Raw genomic sequence first — 11,012 nt, forward strand, 5'->3', positions numbered from 1 at the left:
CAAAATTGTAGTTTTAAAACTGCAGCCGCCAACAAGCTAGTTGTTGAGACTTATAACTTATATTTGACTTTCTTACAGGAAACATTCATATTGTCCCACTGCATTAATTTTATTCGTAAGTCTCAATGTTTTGAATGTTAAATAAAAAGATGAAATCACCAGATATTTGCACACAATCCCAATGCAAGGTATGGTCAACTGTGCCACATGTGTACAAAAGCCAAACATACCAAGGTCAGAAACCCTATTGGGTTATGGGAATGCCTTTAAACATCCTCTGGTAAGAGGTATATCATGCAATAATTCACTATAGGACTTCATCCTTTATATGATAAAGTGTGTGCTTTGAATGTCCCCTTGAATCAAACGTGATCTAGATATTTACCTTATTTGGGTTTTGTTGCTTTATTGGAGAAACTTATTTGCCTGACTCCACCTAGGTAATTTGGGGAGCTGTACATGTTTCGGTATAACCATTGTTGTAATATTGAGTTACTGATGCACTATTGTTGAGCAGTTCATAAGGGTCATACTCACCAGTGTAGCACTTTTTTAACAGTATAACTTTATGGCATTTCAATAAATTGTAATTTGTTGAGTATGCTGGTATCATATACCATCATCAAACTGGCAAATATATCTGTTAGACCAAATGACTTGAATTCCAGTATGCATATATTATCCATTGAATTCATTTGGTAAAAAGTGGGCTATTCGAGTTGAAATACATACACCCCCTGTAGAAGACATGACCTTAATCTCCCACACAGGGGTGTGAATTTCAAATGGGGTTACCTGAATGTGACTCCATTTGAAATCTACACCCCCTGTGTGGAGATTAAGGTCATGTCTACCATAGAGGGTGTTTAGATTTCAAATGGGATAGCCCGTTCAACATGATGAGGTCAATAGCACCATCATTATAATTTTCATTATTCTGTTTATTATATCAATTAACAGTAGGCTCATACGCAGACAGTCAGTAATCATGATATGCATAGGTTGTTGATAGTTTATTGCCTTTACTCATTTGGGCTATTCCAGTTCAAATCCATGCACCCCCATCAAAGACATGATTTTAATTTCCCACAGGGAGTGCAAATTTCAATTTTACCACTCAGTGACTCGATTTAAAATACATTCTCTGTGTGAAAGATTTTAAGGTCAAGTCTTCCATAGGGGGTGGATGAATTTCAAATGGAACAGCCCATAAAGTACTGTCAGCTCTGGGGCCTTGTGTGTAATCATATCATACGATGCATAAATTGTAACATCAATAATGTATTGTGTTACTGTAATAATATGTTCTGAAAGTGCTTATGTTTATGATAAGTTTGAAATGATATTTTGAGTTGAAAAGGATACAATGTAATTTGATATGATTTGTGAATATAAACAATGTTCATATTTTTTACCGTCTGCCTTGTAAATTCTGCCTAAAAATCACAATTATTTATTTAAATTTCTTTCAAGTGGTCACAAATGATGCTGTTAATGTGTGTGATTGTATGTTAACCCCATGGGCACTGCTGCATTTCTTACAGAGTCTATAATTGGTTGATTACATGATATAATCATTTGAGTAACCAATCAAAATATGGCGTTTAGATCTCTTAACAATTTTAAGCTTTATCTTCTTTAGCCCTATTGATTATTCTTACCATATCTCTGATTGGTACATTGCATGATATACCTCTCTTTATAACCAATCAGAATAGCTCTCAGAGGCCATTTGGCTGATAGTGTCCATGGGGTTACATATTGTCTGTCTTCATGGGTCTCAACGATTACCCAAACCTTGCTATTTGCCTTAGCAGTAGGATCGGACAAAATGGTAAATTAATGTTTTTCATGATCCTGTAATTGACTATTATGGATGTTGTTTTTGTCGATATATCTATGCCTTAACCCTTGTGAGCTCCTCTATCGTTTTTACAATCCCCCTGATTATGCTTAATCTCCTTCAGCCCTACTGACTATTTATTCTTACCATATCTCTGATTGGCTCAATACATAATATAGCCCTCTTTGTAGCCAATCATAATAGTTCTTAGAGGCTGATAGATGGGCCAATTAGTTCCCATGGGATTGACCTTTTCGGTAAATCCCATAATTCATTGTGTTTAACCTGAGATGTTTTCATTTGACGTCACACCGACTTGCAATGCGCAGTAACGATGTCCGATATTTGTTATGCGCATCAGCGTGACGTCAGATGACAAAATCTGGGGTCTAACCCTGAGATGCTGTCATTTGGTGTCACACCGACTTGCAATGTGCAGTAACAATGTTCTTATATTTGATGTGCTCATCTGGGGACTAACCGCAAGGAATTAATAGATTTACCAAACATGTTTGGTCATGGTTTATCTATATCCAAGTATACAAGGATCAGTGACCCCACACAGCTGAATTCAATTTAACGTATCAGTGTCTTTTAATAGCAGCTGCTATGTAATATTAATGGATGTTTTGACCATATTCAGTCAATAAAATTGAGTTAATAAAACGTATTTTAAATGTAAATATTTATATATTTTAAATTTAATCTAAAAAAATATTAAAATAATTTATATGTAGATTTTATTAAAAGTGCACGATGTCATTTTTCTTCTTCCATTGTATCCTACCAACCAGGTGTGCCTATGATATGAATGCTAATTGCAAAACAGCTTACACCTATTAGCTGCCGTAAGTGATTTTAATCAATATCAACAGTTCATACATGTACGTTATCTACATGTAATAGCGTACATGATTGGCCAAAAGCTGGGCATAATGGCTGCTTTAGCGTGATGATTTAAGTATCGAAAAAACACAGGAAAGTGGCATTTCTAAGAATGTTATTTATTTTTGTGGTTATAATGTTTTGAAATTCAAACCCCAAGTGGTGGCAGAATGTAATAATGGGGTTCATTAATAGAATTGAGGACATGGTCATAGTTTATGCCCTCAGCTCTGCCTCGGGCATAAACAATTGATTATGCCCTCAATTCTATTATGATTATGCCCTCAATTCTATTAATAGAATTGAGGGCATGGTCATAGTTTATGCCCTCAGCTCTGCCTCAGGCATAAACAATTGATTATGCCCTCAATTCTATTAACAAACCCCTAATTTGCTACCCCTATATTGTACTTGTGAATATTGTAACGGTTAATTAATATTAATAAACATTCATACATACTCCCGATATAACGACGTTTCTGATTGGATTTGCGCCCTTTTTTGCTGGTCATAAATACCGTTTATGACCAGTACGCAGGGCATAAACAAGCTGCGCCACGCAGCGTTGGAACCCAATTAACACGATCCATGATTTGCTAGTGTTGCGTACATCGCCGCATGTCACCGCGCCCATCTCACGCAAGAAGCGCAAAAGATGACGCGTATCACGCGTTGACTCCCGGCCGTTGACCTCATGAGCCGAGCTGCTTCCTGCAAGTAGGCCTACTCATTTTCCTCGAATTTATGAAGGAAAACGGTATGGAAATGTTATTTAAACTTGTAAACCCTTATTATTTTTATCTGTATTGAATTGCTAGGAATGTTGGGTATGTATGAACGGGGTTCATTCATAGGATTTCGGGCATGATCGCTGTTTATGCCATCGGCTCACGCCTCGGGTATAAACAGCGATCATGCCCTCAATTCTATGAATGAACCCCTAATTTATATACATTTTAATATAACCAAGTGAAACCTGAAGAGCAAGAGTGCAAACTGAGTTCATTTTAATTGTATTGCTAGCTATAATGCTTGGTGATTAACAAATTGATATCTCAGTATTTAAACAACCTTGCGGATAAAAATTATTCCTCCAAAATGAAAACAGGATGAATGTATATTCTATAATAATAATATAAAGGATTATGGGTAAAAAGTGCTGCCACAATGGCCTTTGATGGTCTTGCCCTTTGCCCGCAATGGCCTCAAGGATTCAGGCTATGCTAGTGGAGGAATCAAAAACTGACAAACAAGATGGCAACCTACATGGTATGACGTCATTAATTGTACAAATAAATCTAGCACAGACATTTGTCTAGCAATTCAGTATCGAAGTTACGTAATGTTACTATGCTAACGGGATCACGCGCCAGAGTAATGAACTACGATCGAAACAATCACCACACAAAGTATATGGTACTCGAAGGATATCAAAATAGCGTGATCCGGTAACCAGTGTTTACTCTCTCTGGAAATTGGGTGCGCCAAATGAAACATTTTCTTCCCAAATTGGCCCAATTTTGGCCCAGTAATTCCCCAAAATCACTAATTGTAATACAGCATTACAAATTTTTGTGAGACAAAAATAATTTTCACTGGGCCAAAATTGAGACATACGGCCTCTGAGTAAACACTGCCGGTAACCAAGAGAATTACGTAACCACTTCGATGCTGAATAGCAAATCATTGGAAGAAGCTGAAAATACTAAAGGCAGCTAAAATAGATGTTGGCTGGTTTTCAATTCAAGTTATTCAACTCTCCATGTATTGTGTGCAGAGTGCAAGATTATCATAAGTGCAGTAGAATCTAATAGCTGCCATTTGCAATATTTCAATAAGTTTTGTTACGTCGGATCAATAACACATGAAGAACCCCAACTACATGTAAAAGGTGATAATCGTGGGTTAGTTTAGAGGCCATCAGGAAAGTAGTACAGAACATCAACCATTAACAATGAGGGAGCTGTGCTGTAAATAATAGGTACTTTTATATAAGGCAGCTAATACACCATACTGTACTTTTGATGGTCTTGCCCTCTGCCCACGATATGTATGTATATCAAGCAATAATACTGTAAAGTTGAACTTATGCTCCGTAATATTTGCAAAAAAAACAACTTGTCTCTTTTTGCAAAATCAATAAATTCACATCGGATTTGATTTCAGATTTATTATCGCATAGATTAATAAACCCATCGATTGGAATGTTCCATATTGGCTGTGCCCTCTAAGTGTACTTGATGCCAGTACAGTGTTCGGAACTGGCGACATCGCTCATCTCAGCGTACACGGAACACTCAACTTGTCAGCACTTACCCGCAAACTCTCTTTTGTGTATGCTCATGCTATTTGCACTATTTTTGAGTTTGCTAACACACCGCTCATTTTTCGCCGACCCTCATAGGCAACACCTTACTTACGCATTTTACAAAAAATGAATATGCATTATGCAAAAAATTAATGTGAATATAATATTTTGCATTTTCTGATGCATGAGATAATACCAGAATTTTGACAAATGTGATAAAAATATCTTAAAGGAAGTGTCCGGTAATCACAACATTAAGCCTTATATGTTAGAAAAATAATTGTCAAGGACGAATCACATGGTTTTATTTCAAACAAACTCATATTAACCATAAAAGCGAATAAAACAGCTATCTCTCAACACGCGATATTCATTCAAAATTTCGCTACCGAAATGATCTAGAGCAGTGCGTCCCAATAGTTCAATGAAGCCTGTCGACAAATGAGCACAAATAACCATTACGTCACTGCTCTAGAACAGTTCGGCGCGGGAATTTTGAATATCGCGTGTTGAGAGACGGCTGTTTTTATGGTTAATATGAGTTTGATTGAAATAAAACCATGTGATTCGTGCTTGATAATTATTTTTCTAACATAAAAGACCTAATGTTGTGATTGCCGGACATTTCCTTTAACCACATCAAATGACCACATGAGTACCACCTGCAGATTGTTTTAAAGAAGACTATTTTGATTTAATATTGAACCAATCGGCAACATGGTAGTAATAATGGTAGAGGATTGAGCTTAAATATTTAGAAGCTGTAATCAACCAATCATAAAAGCTTTAAGAAATTCAGTCATTTTCAGGGGGTTTTCGGCCAATTGTGATTGGCATGCAAACAGGTCTGAAATAAACAATAGACATCAGACTTTTCGGCAGATTTCAGATTTTTTGTTGCTCAAATTTACATTTTTTTCTTTTATTATCAGCCCAATTTGAGCTACTTTACTCCAATTTCATGCTGTTTTAATTTTTTTTAGCATTTCCAGCATTTTTCACTTAGCCAAACAAGATGTAATTGACCCTCAAATCTGTGAAATGATTTTGGCCCTCTGTGGCCTTCAAGCAAATATAATTGATAACCCCATCGGATCAATTATTTAAAGTTTTCTAGTAATACCATTGGTGATTATTCCACTATTGCCAATTGATAATCGGTAGGATTAACTTGCAAAAAATAGATTCAGCTGGAAGGCAGTGATTGGTCAGAAGTTCATTAATGTGGTAAAGCAGAACATTCATTGAATGTTTTGAACCAAAAGCAATTACAGACAAAATTAGTAACAATCGTTACTCAGATAATGAATGATGTTGAATATTTTCAACCACAAGCAATTACAGACAAAATTAGCAACATTTCACACTCGGATAACGATTAATCTTGAATGTCTTTAACCAAAGGCAATTACAGACAAAATTAGTAACAATCGGCACTCAGATGTTGAATGTTTTCAACCAAAAACAATTGCAGATGAAATGAGCAACATTCGGCACTTCCATATTGGTAGCTTGTGAAGAACATTGAGCCAAAGTTGTTATTTTGTGAAAATGACTGAGAATAGGTTCAGCTTAAAAAAAAAAGTGTAGTGACAATATTTGTCAACCAAAGATTTGTTTTAACTTCATGAAAAAATATAGATATTTCTCTCATAATAAATAATGTCAGTTACTATGTGGATGTGTAGATGAAATTTTGGTATTCGCTGGCGTAGTGCAGGTTGGAATATAACTGTTGCTAGGTCAACTGGCTTATGCTTTCTTCGTTACGAACCACTGATCAAAATGATCACAATACAAAGCCTATGGCATATCATAATTCGGAACAGGTGTATTGGAACCAGTAACCAATGGTTACTAACGTGCACTACTGCAGCGAATAGAATGTAGTTAACACATTGGTCTATTCTAGATGAAATCCATACACTCCCTGTGAAAGACATGACCGTAATGTCCGACACAGGTGGTGAAATTTCAAATGGAGTCATCCATTTAGGTAAACCAATTTGAAATTTATACTCCGTACGTGAAAAATTAAGGTCATGTTTTTCATGGATGGTGTATGGATTAAATATGGAATAACCCATTCATGAGAAAATGTGTACTTAAAAAACATGTTTTCTGGTATTTTGAAATTCAAATTCTCTGTGCCCAAAATTATCTTGCTTGTATTTAACATCATAAAAGTATCATTATGTAGTGTCTGTGACCTTTGGCTTTCTAAAGTCAATGATTACATTTTGTTTACAAAAAAAAACCCAAGATTATTTTTTAATTATCATGGTAAATTAAAGGTGCCATGTCATAAATATAGGCTATACATCTGCATTGATTTGATGTGACTAAACACATTTTGTAGTTTTTAAGTGATAATGTATCGAAAATAATCAATCTTAAAAGAAGCATATAATTTTCAAATTGATTAACATATATAATATATGAGTATGGGTGCGAGTCACGTATAAATTCAGCTGAAGTTAATTAGCTAATATTTGCAAGATAAATTTTTTATTAGAAGTGTAAGATGTTCCTTAGAACTTGGTGATGGTATTTTCACTGTATGTAAATACTTCAAATACTGTAAAAATTTTATTTCAATAATGTATTAAAAAACTATGTAAATCCAACTTTGTAAATAGCTGTATATCTACTTTTATAAAGTTGTAAAAGACCACCTATGCATCCGCATATAAAAATAGTTCATATATGCAAGATATTTTGAAAAGATTGTCATGTATGTTGAAGCATATAATACCATTCCGTGTACATAAGAGTTCAGTATTTAAAGACAAGAATGAACAAGAAACTATGGTGTAGAAAGTTTCTATTTTAAATCCAGTGAAGATGCACTTTTGTTCACCTTCCATAGATGGATATGTTCAGATGGGAAAAAACATTTTAGGTTTTGAATTCTTAAGGTGGTACTACACCCCTTGATGAATTTGTGACTATTTTTCCATTTTCCTCAAAACTAATGACACACTGGTAACAAAAGTAATGTATATTGTAGGGTCAAGGAATCCAGTTACTACACTGGAATTTCAGAGGCTCAAGACAAGCGGTACGTTATTTATGATAAGAAAAGAGGTACCGCTGGAATGTACCTCATTTCTTAACATATAATGAACCACTTGGACTTGAGTCACTGAGATTCCAGTGTAGTAATTGGATTCCTTGCCCCTATGATATACATAATTTTTGTTACCAGTGTGTAGTTATTTTTTGAGAAAAATGCTAAATTAGTCACAAAATTTTTCAGGGGGTGTAGTACCACCTTAAGGTTTCAAAACTAAGTACCCTACACCCTAAGTTGTGCCTCCTCACTTCATCTTTGCATTGCCCAGAGAGTTTATATGGGAAAAAGACATGTTGATCTGTCAAGACCTTGAATGCAGTGGCGGCACCCCCCCATATTTTTTTCTCTCCCCCCCTCCACTTTCAGCCTTAAAGGGTCAAAATTACACAAATTTGCAATTATATGCAAAATTTGTAGGGCAAAAAAAACCCGCTACTGCTTGATTGGTCGTATGTTTCAATTAGGGATTCAATCATGTTTCACCGTTGTTCATCACCGTTTAACAACGATGCGGTCGCGTCGTCTGCGTGGTTTATTTCGCGAGGGCAGCTTTAGCTGCCCGAGCAAGTAAACCACGCAGACGCTACCGGACGCGAGTTGTTAAACGGTGATGAACAACGGTGAAACATGATTGAATCCTTTCAACAACGAAAAGAAGCTAAATATCGTATAATTCACGATTATTTTACGAGGAATGTCAGTTAATCATTGCCACTCAGCCTTACAAAAACTTCGATGATGTCTCTTTTGATATCAGCAATAAAACTACAGAATAAAACGGCAATGTTTAGCCGCTACCTGAAAAATACTGAATTCAACTTGTAAGCTGGCATACGCACAAAGGTTCCAGGCATGACGAATTTTACGCGCTCTCGCAGAACGCGTAGTCTCGCTCGCTTCAGCGTATACGCTACAGTAAAAGTGTGGGTTCATCACGGTTTAACAACGGTTGGCTCCTGTACAAAGGTATAGGAAGAGTTGTTGAATGTTATGGCAATATGCGTATTTAGGGTTTTTCTACGGGAAAACAATCTATGCCAAAATTCCTCCCTGCAATTCAATAGGCGTATAATCAATCTCCTTTGTTAATAGTCAATAGTGAGTGAGTATGCCTATTGCATTGTACAGAGGAATTTTGGCAAAAATGGACTTCCGGTAAAGAAACACTAAATCTGCGTAAAGTGTTCTGATATCTGCTAAGCCGAAACCTCAAGTGAAATTTTGCATGTGTCTCCACTCCACCAATTTAGGATATCCTTGCTCAAATATGTATCAGAGCATTAAACTCCAAGTGGCATCACATGGCTAGACATGCTGAATCAAATCTTCAAAGTTTCCAAAACCTTAAATTTATGGACATCACTAAAGGTGTGATTAGACGGTAGCCTATTTTTGAATGTAACTTACAAGCGAACCAGCAATTAAATTATGCTACAAGCGAGTATGTGTCCACACGGGACAAGCCAACTCAAAAGTAAGAGTGACCTTCACTGGTAAATTATGCCATGATTATGCACAATCAGAATAGGATTGGGTCATCAAGGTCATGCTTACAAGCGAGATTACATGCAAGTTTTGTTCACACTGGCCTTACATTCGAATGTAGCTGCCTACATGTAAGATATCTTACATGTAAAATCATCACTTGTAACTTGCATGTAGCTACATGCAAGTGCGTTTAGACGGGCACTACATGCAAGTTTACATTCGAATGTAGTTACAAACAACTTTACAAGCAATCGTCTGAACAAGCCTTAAATGATTGACAAACATCAAGGTTTATAGCTGGAGAAATCAGCCTCTGGGCCAATTCAAGTGAATTATACTGCTTGCCACCTCGTGATTCGTAGTTTATTTTAAGGTTATCTCAGCTTATTTTTAAGTTGCGTACTTGTGTGTAAAGTTCTCTCACATCTAGAGGCGCATTGTAACATCGCTACCGATCTCAAGTTGACAAGCATATTAGGTTCATATTGTATGCTATGGTTATTTATGAATATTTTGATCTTTTGTCTAATAATAGTTGGCAGGTGATAAAGATCATTGATTTGGGCTATTACAGTTGATATCCATACACCCCCTATGGAAGATGTGACCATAATCTTCCACACAGGGAGTATGAATTTCAAATGGGATTACCTGAATGGGTGACTCCATTTGAACCATAATTAGGTTATTCCAGATGAAATCCATACACCCCCTATGGAAGATGTGACCATAATCTTCCACACAGGGAGTGTGAATTTCAAATGGGATTACCTGAATGAGCAACTCCATTTGAACTCCACCTGTGTGGGAGATTAAGGTCATGTTTTCCATAGGGGGTGTGTGGATTTTAACTGGAATAGCCACATGCCAAGTTGAGACAGATTAAAGGGACAAAATGTTGCATCATTTTTCATTATAAGCAGTCAAACTAGCTCATTTAGTACAACGTTAGACTCCGGTGCATTGGGCTATTCCATTGAAAATACACACTACCCCTGTGGAAGATTTTGGAAATATCTGCCACAGGGGGAGTATGTATTTCAAATGGAATAAACACATTAGCAGCTCCATTTGAAATTTACTCCATCAGGAGAAGATTCAGGTTGAATCTTTCTCAGAGGGTGTATGAATTAATGGAGCAGCCTAATGTGCTAATTCCATTTGAAATTCATACTCCCCCTGTGGCAGATATTTCCAAAATCTTCCACAGGGGTAGTGTGGATTTTAAATCGAATAGCCCATTGATGTGTGGTGATGTGAGTTCCGGCCACAGCACAGTCTGTAATTTTTCTCATGAAGAAATTGTAGTCTTAAACGCACCAAAAAGACGATGCGCAGGCAATTTTTGCCAATTTTTGAGCTGGCCTGCTTGGCAAAAGCCAAATATGTGATGAATGTTACCAAATTTGTAT

The sequence above is a fragment of the Amphiura filiformis genome, chromosome 8, assembly GCF_039555335.1.
Source record: "Amphiura filiformis chromosome 8, Afil_fr2py, whole genome shotgun sequence".
Taxonomy (NCBI): Eukaryota; Metazoa; Echinodermata; class Ophiuroidea; order Amphilepidida; family Amphiuridae; genus Amphiura; species Amphiura filiformis.